This window comes from Ambystoma mexicanum, chromosome 13 (genome assembly GCF_040938575.1).
Source record: "Ambystoma mexicanum isolate Mex_15411 chromosome 13, UKY_AmexF1_1, whole genome shotgun sequence".
In the NCBI taxonomy this organism is placed as follows: domain Eukaryota; kingdom Metazoa; phylum Chordata; class Amphibia; order Caudata; family Ambystomatidae; genus Ambystoma; species Ambystoma mexicanum.
The window spans coordinates 606,816,295-606,833,947 of record NC_090938.1 but is presented as its reverse complement, the minus strand read 5'-3'; the positions used below and the strand labels follow the sequence as shown (position 1 = coordinate 606,833,947).

The following is a 17,653-nucleotide window of genomic DNA, read 5'->3' as shown; positions in this document are numbered from 1 at the left end:
CAAATATGTCAGTCACACCTCTTTCCATAAGCCTAAGATTTTTATCAATCCTATCTGTCACCTGTTTGTGTTTTAAAGCATCTGTTAGTCTATTAGCACCCTCAGTATAATCTTTCTCAGGTTTATTTCCTATTTCTGTTATACCTTCATATGGTATATGCTTCCTTCTGACAGTACTGGGCATAGAATTTGTTCGTGGTTCCTTGTTGTTACAAAGGTCATCACCATCAAATCGCATGTCCAGATTTCTCAAACTTAAGAGAGCTGTTGTTTAAAGCCTTAGATTGAAAAAGATTTTTTTTCTTTTTTGCTTTTTTCGCTTGTTTTTTTAGAAATGTTTGCTATCACAGGGTCATTTCACCATATTCAGTCCTATCTCACCATCTTCCATGCCATCTGAGAACGCATTTACTTTGGACTGTTGTGCAAGTACTTCTTCCTGGTCCAGGATTGTATTATCAGATATAAGTATAGGTACATTTCGGACATCCTGGCCCAAAATTGTGTTATCAGAAATAAGTAGCGGTGCCCTACTAGCGTCCTGATTACATGTTGGTAAGCTACCTGTACAAATATTTTGATACACCAATTCCTGATTTAGGGTTTTTTTGTTGCCTTTTTCTTCCCACTCATTCATTATATTAGAGCACAATTCGGGTAAGGCTCTTAGTGCAAGTACAATTTCATTCAGTAGTCTAGACTGCTTCTTGAGCTCAACAAACATGAGCGCATTCACACTAGCATGCTCATTGTTTGTATTTCCTTGAACATTGCTAGAGTATTGGTTAACCTCATCCTCTGTGATAGTTTCAAGATGTTGTGTTATTCCCCTTAGGGATTGATCTGCTGTACTAAAAATAGGGGGCGTGTTATCAAACGGCATACTTGAGTTTAAATCACATGGTAATGTATCATCGGGAGCCAAGGTACTATCCCCTTCATACAGACTTTGGGAGGAGACAGGAAAAACCGTATTGCTCATGTCTGAAGCACTCCCACAGACATTTTTACACGACTGCGCACTTTCAATTAGATCATCATCTGTGTCTGACGCACCAGGCAGGGCTGTCGCTACAGCCAATGCCATGCTTGCACGACGCGTCAGAATATTAGGCACAAACGTTGCTTTCTGTATTATTTTCCCTTTGTGGACAGACATTTCGACTATTGGTAGGTACCTAAATATATCAGTGTTCTTACCGCTCTCTCTGAATCATCCGCCCACAGCGCAAGCCATTCACCATTTCAATTATCTTACATAAGCTGTTTCACAAGCCAAATAAGTTGGAATCAATAAAAGTGGAAACCACACACCTACCCCACAGCCTGCACACCGCACGTCGCACAGTTAACAGTAAACCGTACTTCCCGTACTTCCCACAATGCACGCGCGAGTGCGCAGGCTGAAGGGTTTAAGTAGGCGGTGATAGGAAGGAGGGGCGTCGCAATCCACAGGAGGCGGAAACAACACCAAGTCCTTAAACAGAAAGGGAGACAGAATATAATGTTGAAGCAATTGTGTGGGTGTTATTGTGTAAATTTGTATTGTCTCTTGTTTCTTTCTTTTTACATGCTACTTGAGCTTTTAGATTGATTTTATATATGTAAATGGCTCATTCTTTATCATATTGCTATATTGCTTCTATTTTGTTTGTTTGAAGCTTATTTTATATATGTGTTTAGCTATCAATATGTGTAAAGTTTATTAAATAGACTGTATCACATTAATTAAATAAAATGTTGAAGCAATTGTACTTGGGCAAACGTGTCACCGCCTACAGTTAAATGCGCATAGAACTCATAGAATACACGTACACGTAGAATACACGTATATGGTAAATCCTCACGAGGCACTCGTGTAAAGAACAGTCACCTTTTTTAGTGCCTATGGGACAGGCAAGCCGCGGTGTTCGCGGAAAAGACGTCCTCCAGGCGAAAGTCCTCACAGTTTCCTTTAAACACTTCCTAATTAGTGACTGCTCATGCAACACCCGGTGGAGATTCAGAAGTCAGGCATCCTTTATATGAGATGCAGAAATCGTGAAGGACTGCACCTTGTGAACTCGTGGAAAGGAAGAAGCTATCTGACGTCAAAGACAGCAAGTGACAAAATGGAGGCGACTCTCCCTGTCTGTCGCTACCAACATCACATTCAGGGTCGCAGATGATGCTGCTATTCACACGTGCACCAGTCGATTAGCAAAACGTTACCAGGGTGTGTTAGAAATTAATAATTGAAACTGCTCAAAAACGTTGCAACAAAAAAAATATAATTGGCGGATGTCCATTGCTTACCTAGTTGGGTGTACTCTCTCAAATCTGGGCATATGTGCAATCTGTTGTGCGCTGCGATTACTGCAGCAGCATCAAGTTCCCAAATTCCCAAGTTCAGGCTTTAATAGGTGTAGGATCTTACGAGAGTCCCTCAAATGTGCAGCATGCCACGTTGGGGAATAGAAATCTTGGCAATTCCCAGTGTCCTGGTCGAGTGAATCGCCCTGGGACACGTGACCTGCGTGTAGTGTGGAATAATCAATAAGGTGCTCGGAAAGCATTGTGACTTAAGATAGTAGTGGACAGTTGCCCATTGCTTACCTCGTCAGGTGCTAGTCTCGAGAATCTGGAAAAACTGCACGGTTCTTGTCGGGCTGTACTTCCTAAAGCAGCATCAAGTTGAAGCTGCTGAAGAGTATGGAAATCGTGCATGTGCCTTGTGCGTCCGCATGGTGACGTCACATGTAAAAAAATGACGGCATCGTGCTGCACCGCAGGGTGAGGCTCTGGACACTAGAAGTCCAATTGAAAACAGTGGGGAGCCCTCACTTGGAGTGATAGAGGGAAGGGATATCTAATTGGGTTTCCAGTGGGCACTCATGCCACATTCTGTATAGTCATTTATTGCAAATATATTGTCTATAATAAAAACAAAAACATATCACTTCTCTCACTTTCTCTCGCTTTCCTACTCCTCCTTTACCCGACTAACCTAACCCGCCCCCTGTTTGCAGATCCGACTGAGCACTTGGGGACCAATTCCATTGGTGTTGGTGCGCGGTATAAATACCTTTAATATTTAACACATTTAACATTAACATCAATTATGAAAAAAATACATACATCCTATGCTAAAAAAAAAAAAAAATGCATTTGAGGACAATTCTTGTTTATCTTCTATAAGCATGTATAAACTGGATAGCAGTTCCTCAAAGTATTCCCTAGGTACTTAGTATTCTAAGATACAGGAGAAATTTCAATAGTTTAAGTGGTGACATGAAGGCAACAGAGAACGGTCATAGTCATAACTGTGCAATTAGGGGTCAATTGACTAGACTTAATAATAGGGTTTACAAGAAAGCACCAAGATGTAAATCTTCGTTCATCCCATGGGGATTAAGACTGTCAAACTTGTCGATCCAATATAGTTCTCTTTGATCCAGTCTCTTGGAGTGATCACCTCCCCTTGGTGATTTGTAGACAATCTCAAGTACCATAAATCTGAGTTGTGCTACGTTGCGTCTTTTCTCTGAAAAGTGTCTAGCCAAAGGTGAGCGAGTATTGTTAGTCCTGATGTTGCTTTTGTTTTCGTTACATCGTTTCTGTATTTTCCTCGCAGTCTGTGCCACGTAAAGAATACCGCAGGCACATCTCAATCCGTAGATCACTGACATAGTGTTGCAAGTTGCAAAATGTCTGTCTGTCTGGGGATGTCTCACATAACTCGCCAACAGAATGATTGCTTGCAAAGCGTATTGTTTTTAGATAAGAAGGTAATTTGATAGTTTACCAAATATGAAAGGCATGCTGAATATGACAAGTGAAGGACTCATATAGAACACACGCACTCTGCATATTTATTATTCACTTAGTATTACAAGGCTGTGTGCCGCTACAATTGCTTTATCACCCCCTGGGCAACATGTACGGTAGCCTCTGAGGCAGTTTACCCGTTAAATCACTTCTTTGGTGGCTGTCTCACACCGAGATATCAAACCAATTTCCTCTGAAGCAGACATCCATCCATCACCTTTATAGCTAAAATGGAGGTACTGCGAAGAGGATAATTTGCTAACTTTGGAATCTTGAGACGTTTGCCCCAATTCTGGCTTCTGTACTCGGCCAGACAACGTGGCCCGGACATAACTTTTTTCCTTCTGTGTGCCTCAAAATCAGAAGTATGTAAACCAACTGGATACTGTTCTCTTGTCTCAATAAATTCTATACACCATACTGTCCTATGTATATAACCACGTATTCTCGATGCTGCTGCTATAAAATGCTCTGATTACCGATCAATAATATTAATTTCTCTTCGTCCAACCCAACTCTACCTTGTACCATACTTACTGTCCAACGGTGCTTCTTCTTAAAAGTCACTGCAATGACCTAAATACAAGTTTCACTCCTCCCCCACCAGCCCTATAAGGAAAGGGCACTGACCTCAGAGCTTCATGGTAATTATCGAGTTATCCGGACGACAAGGCCCACTGGGACGAGGAAGAGAAGTACTAGCAGTGAAGAAGATTACTGGTAGGTAATTCGAACATTACTGCCATATCCCCCCTACCTCTACCAGTCCGTACTCTCTAAAGTATAGCAACAGAAAAACAGCCAATTCGCTTCAGAACAAACAGGACACAGGGATGCACACCCAGTGAATCTTTACTGAACTGTGAATGTCTCTGTGATATATACAGGATATATGATAGGTTATTTATAACACGCTTAATACCCAGAGGTTCTTCCAAGGCGTGCACTTGGTCTCTGAGCTATCCTCGCGGGAAGCCCAGCAACAAACCATAGCAAATAAAGGGGCCTGTAGACTAACCAAACAACGTCAGTCTGGAGGACAAAAAAGTAAAATCAAAGTACTAAGGTGAGTGGCCACCCTTTACATGGGTGGGGGAGGAGTCAAACTTGGTAGCGAGGTTGTTGAAATGACAGTCAGACAGGGGGGAGCACTTTCAGAGAGTAAGTACTGGGACAAGGATGGGGAGGTAATGTCTGGATTACTTACTGGTAATCTTCACTACCCCTAGTCCTGCTCTTCCTCGTCCCAGTACCTTTGAGTATGCCCATGCTCACTGGAACTCTTTTTCAAGCTGGCCTCCTCTGGCCCCTCCCCTCCCAGGAGGTATAACCTCCCACTTACCCAAAACATGTCAGTAAATTCAAAGCCAAGTCAAGGGCGGGAGGGAAGGGTAGTCCGTACTGGGACGAGGATGAGTTTGACTAGGAGTAATGAGGATTACCAGTAAGTGATCCGGGCATTACCTCCACGTCCCTCTTCCTTGTCCCATTACCTACCTTTGAGTCGTACCAAAGCAGAAACAGGAAGGGTGCCCATGCACACCACAAAAGACACAGACACCAAGGGTAATACGAAACCAACCCAACACCAATTTATTTAAGGAAGAAAAAGGAGGAAGACCAAGATCCCTGCCACCACCTCAACCCGAAACAGCCACCAGAACTCCCACACCAAGTGAAGTGGAACAGTGCCGCTCCACGTTAAACTGGTAATGATAAATGAAAGTGTAGCCCAGGTGGTCGCCCGGCAAAGTCCAGCAAGGGCACCTTCTGTAAGTTTGCCCAGGAAGCGGCCACCCTCCCCCCAGAGGACCGGTCCTGGACCCGACCGCCGGGCAGAGGCCCGCAGAATCAAATCCTAGAATAATCAAGGCCTTAATCCACCGGCTGGTAGTATGAGTGGAAGCCCTGCGGCCACAGTCCCCCGCCCCAAAGGTGACCAAGAGAGGGTCAGTGAGACGAAAGTACTCTGTCCGGGAAAGGTACTGCAAGACCACCCGCTTGACATCTAAGCAATGCCAAGCCTCCTCTCCTCAGGAGAGGGCAGAACAGAGTAGGCAGCAAGAACCACATCCTGAGACCGATAGAACCGAGAGGAGATCTTAGGCACAAAAGAAAGGTCACACCACAGGACCAAGGCCTCCTCCCAGACCACCAGAAACAGGCCGACACAGGAGGGCTCTGATTTCCCCGAGATGAGGAGCAGAAGTGACCACAATTAAAAAGGTAATCTTCAGCATCAACCACTTCAGCTCAACATCGTCCAGCAGCTGAAAGAGAGGCTTCTGTAAAAATGAAGGTGCCAAGGAGGATCCAATCCTGCGCCACCCCCAATCCTGCACCATCCCCTTCAACAGCCTACCGCCGGAGGGGACCAGGAAACCGAAAGGCCCGAATGGCGGCACTCTGAGAACAGAGATTAGAAACAGCCAATCCCTTCTCAGCTCCCTCATTGAGAAACTGTAAAATGTCAGGCAGCACAGAGACCAGCGCCAGAAAACCCTGCAGGAAACACCAAGACAGAAAATTGGCCCAATGATAGCCGTAAGACTTAAGCATAGAGGACCGACACGCCCTCTGGACCGTCGCAGGAACAGCCGCCGAAAGGCCTAATACCCACACACCCCTCATCTCAGTTTCCAGGCCCCCCATTGGATGAGAGAGCGAGAGAAGGGGGACGCACACCCTCAAGGGAGATGGTCAACGGAGGAGCCAACTGCCTCTGCAGAAGACAAAGGAACCATTCCCTTCTAAGCCAGTAAGAGACCACCAGGATAAACACCCCCGGTGATACCTTTCTCCTGCTGATGACCCGCGGAACTAGGTGAATTGGAGGAAAGGCATAAAGAAGGAAAGAGCATCCATCCCCCAGGGCCCAGGGGACAGAGTCCGGGAACAAAACCAGGGAAGCTTAGCGTTGCAGGGGGAAGCAAATAGGTCCAACCAGGGAAGTCCGAACCGCCGACACACCTCCAGAAACACCTTGGGCGACAGGACAACTCACCCAAGACCGGAAACGCCCTGCTGAGACGGTGCGCAGTCACATTGTCCACTCCTGGATATGGACCGCCCGCAATGAGACCAGGTGAGCCGCTGCCCAGAACCTGATGTACAAGGCCAGATTTTCCAGAGAGCGGGACCCCATGCCCCCCCTGATGGTTGATCTAAGCTAGGGCAACAGTAACTAGAACATCCTTCCCCAGGATAGAAGGCCGGAAGACCAACAGGGCCCACCAAACGACAGCCAATTTGTTCCAATTGGAGAACCTCCCCAAGTCCAGAAGAGACCACCTTGCCTGATGAGTCAAGTCCAGGAGAGTCGCTCCCCCCAGCCCAGTCCACTGGCATCATTGAAACACTTGTGTATAGGCGCGTTACAAATGCCATATCATATCAGTGGTCAGAATGATCGGCAAGGCCAGGGACAAGGGCAAACCTCTCTGGAGTTGGGACCGGACCAACCACCAGCAAAGCAACGTCCACAGGGCAGGAGAGACTAGGATCAACAATTCATTGAAGTGACACCGGGCGCCCATGGGAGAGTAGGTGGCACACCAAAGGTCTCAAATGCAGCCAGCCCAGGGGACCACAAAGACACAGGAAGCCATGTGACCCTAGAGACACAAAAAGTCACTGGCCGAAGCCCAAGATCAGCAAGAGAGAACCCTCAGGAGCGACTGGAGCCGGGAGGCCTGGTCCAGCGGGAGCCGAACCAACACCTCCCGGGTGCAAAATTGCATTCAGAAGATGTACAAAACCCCATATATCAACAAAAGTATCCATCAGAGTGAAAAAACAGACACAGCAAATGCTGGTTGTGGCATGACAGATCTCAAGTGGTACTAAGCCAGTTGTGACTACCTTATGCTAGTGAAACTTCCAATTCACATCTAAGATATGGTTTCTACTGGTTCCAGGTGTAATGTGCGGGTTTTAATAATGGAATTCACATGATGAAATGAAACAACTCCATGACCTATATTGATAGAAATTCAGCAGATGTATAGACACTCATGTGTGAGCAGCTTTATCCAGTAGAAACCACATTTGGAAAGAATCAAATGAAATGTATAGCAGGGCACCCAGCCTTCAGGTAAAAGTATGACACACCAGTGGATAATCACAGCAAGAGTGCTATAGCTCAGTTGGCGTCTACTGGATCCAGCTGTTTACATGTACTTTATTTGACAATCCGGTAACGTGTAAAAAAAAAAAAAATGGCAGAAAATAAGTAGGCACTATTTTTATGCAGGCACAAAAGAATGTTATGCAATGCATAACATTCACACCTTGCTCATTAAATCCATAGCACACATATGGTAACAAGTGCGTGTATAACACGTGCAGCTTCAAAATGCATTTGATAAGAGACATTGCGGTCCATTAGAAAGGTCAGCTATATGATTTACAAAAAAGTGGCAGTCATTTTGGAACCGTCTCTTTCACCACACCGCTGAATTATACTTTTGGTTTAAAGTGAAGGATTTAACTCCAACAGGATGCTTACCGCAAATCCTTAACTTCAAGGCCAAAACTCAGACTTACAACGGCCGAAATACTACTTGATATAAATCCACCAAAATCCCCACAGAGTCCCATTGGGCCTCTTTACAAGTATGTTGTTCTGGTAAAAATCGATGCCGGTATTACCGTACCGGCATACTTCACCGGACCGGAGTAGTCCGAGTCGCGATCGGCAGGGACCCACCGTGGCCGTCCACACCGTTGCCGGTATCAGCGTTCACACGCGACAGCCATGCCAGCGACACCTGCATGCCACAAATAAGTCCACATTAAGAGGTGTACGGACATGCAAATACCGGCATGGAGATGCCGGTAATAAGGGATAAAATGATGCCGGAAACACCAGCATCGCGGACCAAGCAGTGATAGGAATCTGGTGTGTAGAAACCTGCCACAGGTGCACACAATCAGCACAAGTGGAGTGTGGCACAGCACAAAAGGAGCACTTCCACACCCCTTCCAAATCCACAATGCCACCATTAGCACCAGCAGTACTGAAGCTGGAGGACATGCCTGCACAGCTACTCACTGAGGAGTCACTGAGCCAGAGGATGCAGCGGAGGCGCAGGAGGGTGATAATGGGCCAGCATATACCCAATGTGCAGCCAGTTGTACCCCGCAGGCAGCCATCAATCTCTCGCCTAAGGGCCAGCCCATTCAATCTAACCCCTGCTCAGATCCACGCCCTGTACCGGCTGGACAGGGACACCATCACCACTATAGTGGACCTCATAGATGATGACCTGGTGAGCCTAATCAATATCTGGACATCCACCCCCTCCCCCTTGCTGAAGGTAGTGTGTGTGCTACACTTCCTTGCCACAGGCACTTATCAGCACAAAGTGGGGCAGCTGCATGGAATCTCCCAACCTCGTTTCTCCTGTGTGCTCACCCAGGTGCTAGATACACTCCTGTCCCACATACACAACCACATTAGCCGACCACAGACTGCAGAGGAGAATAACCAAAATAGCTTGCAGACATGCAGACATGCCTAATGTAATAGGTGCGCTCGACTGTACACATGTAGAGATAGTTGTCCGGCATGTAGTAGAGGTAGTGTACAACAACAGGAAGCTGTACCATTCCCTCATGTACAGATGGTGTGCAATGCCCTCAAAATAATTACACATTGCTGTGCAAGATTCCATGGCTGCACACATGACTCCATGGTGCTGCACAACTCCACGCTGTCCCGCTACATGGCACGACACGCTGGACATCGTACCTGGATGTTGGGTGAGTGAAACCACAGGGCCATGAGGGTTGTTGAATTGGGGGAGGGGGGGCAGTTAACAGCACAGGCAACATGTCTGCTGGGTGAGTGAAACCACAGGGCCATGAGGGGAGTTGAATTGGGGTTCGAGGGGGGAGTTAACAGCATAGGTAACCTGTCTGCTGGTTGAGTCTAACCACAGGGCCACGAGGGGTGTCCAAACATAGCATAGCATGCACGAGGAGAACATGTGCACACGGCATGCATAAATCCATCATCACTCCTGCAAAATACCTGTAACCATTACCAGGTATCCATTGAAGTGCAGAGACAGTGGGTAGGCCAATAGAAGGCTAGGTAAAATGAGGAATTACACCAAGTAACCTCATCATTCCCAACCTGCACAACATAAAACTTCACACATTGAATGGAAGAAGACCAGGCACAGCGTAATGGGTGCCCTGTGCTGTGAGTTATGTAAATTCAACAGAATGTGCAACACAGCAAATGGATGCAGAAGTGCAAGGCCTTCACAGCCTTGTCTCCATGCATTTAACAGACAAAGTGCTCACATGAGCACATGTATTAGGAACATCGCAATACAAACAGATGTACCACAATGCACCACTCTGTAGTGACAATGCATGAAATACATGAACCCAGCAAAGCAATTTACAAGTCATGATGCTCAGCCAGAGAGAAAACCATCTGCCACACTCAAATAATACTCACTGCACTCACAGTCCACAGGTACACCGCAGATCAGTACGCCTGTCATGTCACCTCAAGGGACACCTTCAAGTACAATGGATCAAGGATGAAAATGAAGCAAACCACAATTATTGACTACCACCAATATATGCAGGACTCATCAAATGTAGCTTCATTCCACTATGCTAACACCCACCCAGCCGTATTGTTATAAAGTAGCCCCTCACCCGTGACAAAAACTACCAATTGATATGTGACCTAGTCATATACGTGAAGGTGTCGATGTATATGCACATAAAGAACTGTATGTGTTGAATGCATATCGGGGATACCACTGTATCACAAAAAACAAATCAGACAAATGTGCGAGTTGCCACTGTATATGCACAGTCCATTTCCATTGGTAACACAATAATGCAAATTGTGTGTTTTGTGGTCTGTAGTGAGAGTGTAAGTTCACATTGATTGGGCCATGTGACAGCAACTGCACCCATCCCCCCACCCATGGATCAGCCCCAAGTTCAATTACCAGGTTCATAGACAATGACACATGCCATGTACAGTTATGACTCCATGTGCCTAGTTGCATTTTTCAATTAACACTGTACAGCCAGTGCTAACATGGAATGACCAAATTAACCACAAGTACCTTTTCTCTCACTCCCATGCAGGTGATGCTGGGTATCCCCCGATGGGCTAGCTCATGACCCCCATCAGGCAACCACACAACAGGCACGCAGAGGCTTACAACCGTGCACATGTACGCACGCGCGTCACCATTGAGCAGACATTTGGCCTGTTGAAGGCCCGGTTCTGCTGCCTCAGCAGGTCGGGGGAGCCCTCATTTACAGGCCAGAGAAGGTTGGCAAAATCGTGCTGGTATGTGCCATGCTGCACAACATGTGCATCCGGCGCAACGTCCCCTTGCCCCCTGACATGGATATGATGCCACCAGTGGATGAGGATGACGATGAAGAAGATGGAGGAAATCCTCTGCGCCACAATGGCAATGATAGACGTGCAAGACGGCAAGAATGAATTGACCACTACTTTTAATGGACTGTTAAAGACATGGCACTGGGCATGGGTCACACTGGGCACTGTACATTATTAAATAGACTCACACTGAATAAGAAATGTCCACTCATGTTTGTTTGGAACACCAGGTGCATTACAAAAAGATGAACTATGTACAGATGTATTGCCTAACACTACTATCCCGTTTTATTTACCCCACACACCGTCCCCCACTGCCCCTCCACCACTACCCCCTACACCACTACCCCCGACCCTCTACCCCCACAGCCCCTCCTCTACCACCCCCAGCAACCCCACACCCGCTACCCCTCCCCCATTACACCCACAACCCCTTCCCAACTACTCCCTCTCCACATGCACTAGTAGCTGTCCTATTTTCGCCCCCTTTTTGGAGGATGGGGTGAGCCTCTGGTGGGCAATTGAGTCGCTGTGACCAACGCACAGGGCTACTCTGAATGGACCTGGTCGGTGTTGTGCTAGAGTATGGGCCGAGTGGGGTGGTGATGTGCCATTGTTCGGCTATAGCATTCACCAACATGTTAATTGACTCAGCCATAGCAGACATCACTCCATTTCCCTCCCGCACACGCCTCGCCAGGTGGTACACACCCTCCGCCTACCATTCGTCCTGTGTTACGCAAGGTGTCCTGCATAGTATGCCGTGTCAGTTGTGCCTCGGTGAGGTACTGGGTGACCAAGGCGTGCATTGCCTGCTGCCGCTCTTCATGTCTCTTATGTGCCACAGTCCAGGTAGTGGCAAGAGAGGTGGGCTCTGAGGGCCTAGGGGAGTAAACACAGCTTCGTCCTCATGGCCACTGTTGCTTTGTGTGTCGGGCCCACTGGCCTTCACAGTGCTGTGTGCCCCAGAGCCTTCTGTTTGTGTTGCAGGTTTGTGTGCCTGGCTGGGTCGCGGGGATTCAGGCTCCTCCTGCAGCGTGTGCTCTGGGCATTCAGGCTCTTCCGGCAGCGTGTGGTCTGGAGATTCAGGTTCTTCGTGCAGGTTGTGGTCTGGGGATTCAGGCTCTTCCTGCTGATGGGCCTGCATGGCCGCAGGTGTTGTCGGCTGATGGGCCTGCTTGCCAGCAGGTGTTGCCTGCTAGGGCTGCTTGCCAGCAGGTGTTGGGGGCTGCTGGGCAGCAGGTGTTACCTGGTGGCAGGGAGGGTGTGGGGGGGGGTGTGCAGAAGATGTTGTGGTACGCTCTCGTCTTGCCATGGAAGTGCCTGGCTCCTGGCTAGAGCCGGTGGAACTGGCACCAGTGGACAGGGTGTGGTGGCATGTTAACCCTCGCTGTCAGAAGATGTGCCTTTGGGGGACAGTGAGGCAGGGCATGAGTAATGGGGGTGAATCCATCTGACAGACATCAATGCTAGTACATTCAGAGTCAAGTGCATTGTCAAGAACATGATGGAGGGCACAGGGGCTGTGTGACATGTAGAGTTTGATTGTGAAACAGATGTGTTTCACTTGTGGACGTTGCTGCATTGAGGTTGACTCTGTGGGAAGGCACATGGTGGGTGTGACAAGTGTACGACTGGTGTCATTGATGCGTGCATCTTGACATGAGATGGCTTTGGCCATGTGGTGGCACAGCGGAGATGGCAGCAGTTGGACAGTGATGTGTGTCTGTGTGCATGCAGATGGTACTTGTGTGGGCAATACATGGCACATGTGGGGTGGTTCAGTGGGGTTTGTTTCTCGTCTTCCTGCCAGGCACATTGTACTTATGTGGAAGGAGGTTGTCTGTGGGTGGAATGGCAGCAGGGATCTGGTGCCACTTACTAGACATTTGGACTTGACCATTGGCATTGGGGATACAAGATGTGTGATGTGACTTTGGGATTATGGTTACGGACACTCACTGGCATCATCAGACGTCGCTGCTCCAGTCTCTGCATCTCCAACTCCCTCTCTGCTCTCCATGTGGAGGACGGTGCTGAAGGTCTACTCCCACGCCTGCAGTTTGATAGGGGATAGCGCGCCACCTCCTGTGGCCAGCTGCTGGCTGTGCTTTGCAGTGAGGAGGTTGCAGACACGGAGACAGAGGCCGTCCCACCTCTTCCTAGAAGCTCTGATCATCCGGGGTGTTGTCCCCCACCGCTGAGACTTTGCGGGCCACATCCTCCCAAATGGCCTTTTTTCTAAGCTATGCAGGGCGCCACAAATCAGCACAGAAAACCACATCAGTATGCTCCACAAGTGTGTCTGCCAGCATGTTCAGTTCCTGTTCACTGAACCGTGGTTTGCGGCGACGGACGGCAGCTTGCCTTGCTGACATGTTCCACAGGACCACTATGTTCTTGGATTTTGAAATACACTCCTGCAGATTGAGGATTGTAATGGATTGTGTTTTAATGGCCGCCGGTGCATTTCCTGTTCCGGCGCAATGACGTTTCCAGTACGGTAATACCAGTGCCGGTAGTTACAGCTTCCTCGTGCTGGAGTCTGCGGCATCAAAGATGCCAGTATCGGGGGTTTTGGGGCCGTTACAGGCATGCCAGTGCTATCGTTTCCGGCATACCGGAATGCGTGTCACGCTGACTCGGAGTCTACGGTAGATTCCGGCAACAGTGCTACACGGACACGGTATCACTGGCATGCAGGTAATTTTCTTTTTTTCCCGGAAAACTCGTAATGAGGCCTATTGACTCTAAAAATGGCGACCAACACTGTGCTACGGCCACTCGTAATCCCACTGAGACTCTGTGCTACAGAGTAGCGTTAACGGTAACAGTTTTGCAGTAATCAGCAAACTTTGCTATGAACACCTTCTCAGTTTTATTCCCGTTTTAATAAATCTTTCTGTTTCGCCCCCGTAAAGTTGAGCCTTGGAGGGTTTTTTATATGAAATACAGCATAGGGAGGAAAATCAAGGCATGTCATGTTGTTATAGAGTATTAGATATAGATGTTTTCACAGGAGTTAAGATATTGTTAATGTGGGGGAGGGCACCAAATATGTTTCACCCAGAGCGCTGTCAAGGCAAACGCCGGCCCTGCCTGTCCTGTATTCTGGAACTTGTAGTTGTTTCAGAAATGGGAAAAAAACATTGCGTATGAGCTAGGATGTAAGGGAAAGGTGAAAGCAACATCGAAAAGGTCATAACAAAAAGGAAATGCAAAAAAAACAATGTCTGCCAGGAGACAACTAACGGGAATATGTATTTAAAAATCGTAGGGACTACGGTTATAAAGGTGGACGCACAGTAGCAATGGACGTTCGACAAAAGTCACTGTGAATATTATATGTTAAAGGGATGGTCTAGTAAAAAATTTAATTTCAAAAATAGATAGGCCACATAAAAAAAAAAATACTAGCATCCTCTGTTTTAAAACTTCCTATGTAAAATTTTGAGCTATTCAAGCTCAAAATTCGAAAAAGCAAGCACAGGGGCGCAGCCATTTTGTGAAATGGAGGTCCCTCCTGTGCTGGCTTTTGCTTTTGCGGCACTAATGAAGGAAAAGCCAGCCAGCTGTAGTAAACAAAGTCTACCGCTGGGTGGCTTTCCCTTCATTAGTGCCGGGACTCGGAGGACGCGGACCGGAGACCAGAGCAGGAAAGCTGCAGCTGAATCTCGGTAAGTGCTATTTATTTTTTTTACAAAAAATAAGCACTAGCTGCGGTTTTTTTTCTAAGTTTTCCGGGCTGGAGGAGCCCGGAAAACTTAGAAATAAAACCGCAGCTTTAAAAACGTTGTATTTATGTTTGCGGTCGCTTTTGAAGCGACCTTTGAGAGCCCCAAATGGAAAAGCAGATTAAGGCAGACAAAATGCGGTTGTTTTCCGCAATGCCGCGTTGTGTCTGCCTGAATCTGCTTTTCCATTTGGAGCCCCAAATGGTAAAGCAGATTCAGGCAGATACAACGCGTTTTCCAACACAATAACGTTGTATTTATGTTTGCGGTCGCTTCAAAAGCGACCGCAAACATAAATACAACGTTTTTAAAGCTGCGGTTTTATTTCTAAGTTTTCCGGGCTCCTCCAGCCCGGACAACTTAGAAAAAAAAACGCAGCTAGTGCTTATTTTTTGTAAAAAAAATAAATAGCACTTACCGAGATTCAGCTGCAGCTTTCCTGCTCTGGTCTCCGGTCCGCGTCCTCCGAGTCCCGGCACTAATGAAGGGAAAGCCACCCAGCGGTAGACTTTGTTTACTACAGCTGGCTGGCTTTTCCTTCATTAGTGCCGCAAAAGCAAAAGCCAGCACAGGAGGGCCTCCATTTCACAAAATGGCTGCGCCCCTGTGCTTGCTTTTTCGAATTTTGAGCTTGAATAGCTCAAAATTTTACATAGGAAGTTTTAAAACGGAGGATGCTAGTATTTTTTTTTTTTATGTGGCCTATCTATTTTTGAAATAAAATTTTTTACTAGACCATCCCTTTAAAGGTATTTGTACCGCGCACCGTCACCAACGGAATTGGTCCCCAGGCGCTCTGGCAGATCTGCAAATGATAAGGTGGGAAGGGTTAGTAAGGTGAAGAGGGAGTAGGATAGTGAGAGGAGTGGTGTTCTGTTGGCAGCTTCAGCTCGGTATACACCAGATACTGAGCTTTGGTGCGGGTATTGGATCAGTGTCAGTCCGCGTGTGCTGTTGCTCCAGTTTATGTGTTGTTGCAGTGTTGAGAAGTGCGTGCGGCTTGCTGTGCGAGAGATGGTTGTGTGAGTTTTTGAGTGAGATAAGTATGCAGAGTTTGAGCTTATATTGGTTAGTGGGTTACCTGACCTTTAGCATGATAACATTCACAGTTATATCCAAGTGTGGCACCTGTTGACCCTCACAACTCTGTCTGGATGCAGCGCAGGCCATTGCTTAGGATTCCATCTAGGTGTGGGCATGCCAACATTCACAGTCCCATCCAGATGCAACGCATGCCAATATTCACAATTCTGTCTAAGTGTGGACATGCTAACATTCACAATTCTGTCCGAGTGTTGACATGCTAGTATTCAAAGTCCTATCTAGATGCAACGCAAGCCAATAATCACAATTCAGTCCAAGTGTGGACATGCTAATATTCACAATTCTGTCCAAGTGTGGACATGCTAATAATCACAATTCCACCCACGTTTGGATATGCTAACATTCAAAGTCCCGTCCAGATGCAACGCAGGCCAATATTCACAATTCTATGTAAGTGTGGACATGCTAATATTCGCAATTCTATCTAGGTGTGGACATGCTAATATTCCCAATTATGTCCAAGTGTGGACATGCTAATATTCGCAATTCTATCTAAGTCACATTCAAAGTCCTGTCTAGATGCAACGCAGGCCAATATTCCCAATTCTGTCCAAGTGTGGACATGCTAAAAATCACAATTCTATCTAAGTGTGAACACGCTAATATTCACAATATATAATAAACATTGTATGCTATATGCATCCATGGTTATTCTTGGCCGTCAGAGGGTGAGTGACTGCCTTTAATATTGTTGAATACAAATCACAGCAACAGCCCTTGGCACCTCCGTTTGCAGGTGTGGCTGACTGAACTCTAGGTTCCTATTGAAAATCCTCCAGCCAACAAGACCTCAGACAAGACCGGACCAGGGGGCGTGACTAACTCCGAGACATCCTTCTATGCTGTTGGGTGGGTAGCTCGCTAAAACGTCTAGCCAGGACTGGGGATTATTTATAGAATTTCTATCTATACCTCCCACAAGTTGTTCGTTTCTTTCTGGTTCCACTATTCTATCGCTTACCTTCTAACACTTCCTGAAAACAGCCGTCACGTGCGACTAAACGACGTCAATTATGAACCTGCTCCAATCCTTCCCAGTTTATCAACACAGGGGGCGTGGCCTCATCTAAAACACCGCTAGGGAAGAGCGAAGTCTCCAAACAATATATGCGATAGACACAAAAAACAGACGAACATTATGGCCTCTAGTTAAAGTGCCTTGGTCCGGCACAGGCAAGGAGGCGGCCATTATTGAAAATAGTTGAACCGTGTCTGTGCAATTTGAAATAAAAAGTGCGGCCTCAGCAGGCGATGAATCAATTAGTTAATTACATTTTTTTTATTTAAGAGTTGCCTTCGTTTGCATGAAAATGTCAGGCATTCTGCAATGGTGGTTGTGTCTTTGCATATCAACTAAGTGCACATCATGAACGTGAGATAGTTTAAAACTTTGTGAAATAGTACATAAGGAACATAGTTGGATATCTAACTGGATATTTGGGTGGGATTTCAGACACAAAATAACAAATGCCCCCATCAGTTCTCATCACCCAAGAAGTACCGCCGCTCCCCTCTTCCTCGTCTCAGTAATTAACTCTGAAGCATATCTTTCATTCCAGGCACCATCCCCCACCCCCTTGAGACTTTCTGGTATGGGGCACTGGCAGGACTTTAAGTGGCC

The 17,653-nt window shown here is 46.9% G+C and overlaps 1 protein-coding gene across 6 annotated transcripts in view; it reads right to left on the bottom strand.

Moving 5' to 3' along the window:
• GHDC (GH3 domain containing) overlaps positions 1 to 17,078 on the bottom strand; it is a 410,758-nt gene extending 393,680 nt beyond the window's left edge. For 5 of the 6 annotated variants that reach the window (XR_011283072.1, XM_069634469.1, XM_069634467.1 and 2 more), the window contains exon 1: positions 16,994 to 17,078. The gene's annotated coding sequence lies outside the window, so the exon portion shown is untranslated. Of the gene's footprint in view, positions 1 to 10,279; positions 10,343 to 16,993 lie in introns of all 6 variants that reach the window. The other variant, XM_069634466.1, reaches the window with a different exon arrangement.
• Between the last annotated feature and the right edge of the window lie 575 nt (positions 17,079 to 17,653).